This window comes from Squalius cephalus (assembly GCF_949319135.1).
Source record: "Squalius cephalus genome assembly, chromosome: 16".
NCBI classification, from domain to species: Eukaryota; Metazoa; Chordata; class Actinopteri; order Cypriniformes; family Leuciscidae; genus Squalius; species Squalius cephalus.
The window spans coordinates 14,035,201-14,037,138 of NC_137137.1; positions in this window are offsets into that span (position 1 = coordinate 14,035,201).

A 1,938-nucleotide genomic window follows, 5' to 3' on the forward strand; every position below is an offset into this window, starting at 1 on the left:
TCACGTGGGTTTAGACCGGTTTAGACAAATCGTACAAATTCTTACGAGTGAGGTCGTACGAATTCGTACGAATTAGCCACTTTTTTTATCACTCGTACGAATTCGTATGAATTGGTCGTGAGATAGCGTCTTAAACTAGCCCTTATGAAAATATACTATAGTTCTTGTATTTGTTTAAAGGGATAGTTCACCCAAAAATTTAAATTCTGTCATTTTTTACTCACCCTCAGGTTGTTCCAAACCTGTAAAAAAAGAATGTGGGAAACTGAACAATTCTGTGGCACCATTGACTTCCATAGTATTTTTTTTTCCTACTATGGAAGTCAATGGTGCCCCAAAGCGCCCTGTGTGAAACCCTTAACCCTTACACTGTATGAAATCCTGTAACACCTTTGTGTTCCCGGTCAAAAATGACCTTGCTTGTAAATCGCTTGTTATGTTATATTATCTCCAAATATTTGTTGAACTGATTGATTGTAGGCCTCGTTGATCTGCACGTATGCACCTCAGTTTTTGAGTGATAAAAGCATTATTTGTGGATCAATTTGTCAATATTCAACAAAATATATTTTTAAAAAAAATTGCACTGTCTATGACACTACTGTGTTTTAATGTTTTCAACCAGGAAGTTTGTTTTGGAATGCTTTTATTTTGTACAAAATGGCACAAAGCCACAAAGCCACATTTGTGGTGTTCCCGGTCAAAAAAAAAAAAACGCCTACAAATAAATTGCTTATAAATCTCTCGTTATGCTACATTATCACCAAATATTGGATTCAATCTTTTTGTCAACTTGCTTTCTTTAGGACAGGTTTTGTGTGTGTGTGTGTGTGTGTGTGTGTGTATATGTGCCCTTGTTTATATTACATTGTGGACCAAATGTCCCCATAAGAATAGTAAAACCTGAGATCACCTACATTGTGGGGACCAGCCAGCGGTCCCCACTTTTCAAAAGGCTTATAAATCACACAGGATGAGTTGTTTTGAGAAAGTAAAAATGCAGAATGTTTCCTGTGATGGGTAGGTTTAGGGGCAGGGGCAGTGTAAGGGGATAGAATGTACAGTTTGTACGGTATAAAAACCATTACATCTATGGAGAGTCCCCACAAAGATAGTGAACCAGACATGTGTGTGTGTGTGTGTGTGTGTGTGTGTGTGTGTGTGTGTGTGTGTGTGTGTGTGTGTGTGTGTGTGTGTGTGTGTGTGTGTATGTATATGATTTAAGAGGACACCAATTTTTGTAATGACATGCTTATTACACTGGTATTATAACGTGATTAAAGTCCTCTTAATTAAAATGACCTAAAAAACATACTAGACAATGTTATATTAAAAATGTAGAAAAAGCAGAAAGTTTTCTGTTATGGGTAGGTTTAGGGGTCAGTATTTGCTGTAACAAGGGTTATATTTCGTTAGCCTCATAGCATAATTGCCTAAGTCATTTTTTTTAAAATATAACTTAGGCAATTATGCTATGAGGCTAACGATTTGCTAAAGGAGAAATTTAGCATTTGGGCAATTCCACGCAAAACTGTCACATCCATAACACCAACACAATGCCATGGTATTTAGTTGGCGTTATGGATGTGACATTTTTGCGTGGAATTGCCCATTTACTAAACAAACAAATCCATTTTAGCTAAATTACGAAAAAACAATTACACCACAGAATGCAAAATTTCTTGATTTTTTCTCAAATATTGTCTCAACTAATTCTTATTAACGACTGCAAAACAAAAAGCTGAACAGTTTGGTTGTGTGAGGAACTTTGGTCAAGTTGAGTAAAGCCAAAAAATCTCTTGCATCTCATTGCCATAACGTTAAGTTTTCATTTCACTTTTTGTTTTATTTCATTTCTTCTTCTTTTTTAACCACAGTTAGTAATTCTTCATCCCATTTGTTTTGTTTGTTTTCTGTCCTTCATCATTTGTAACATTC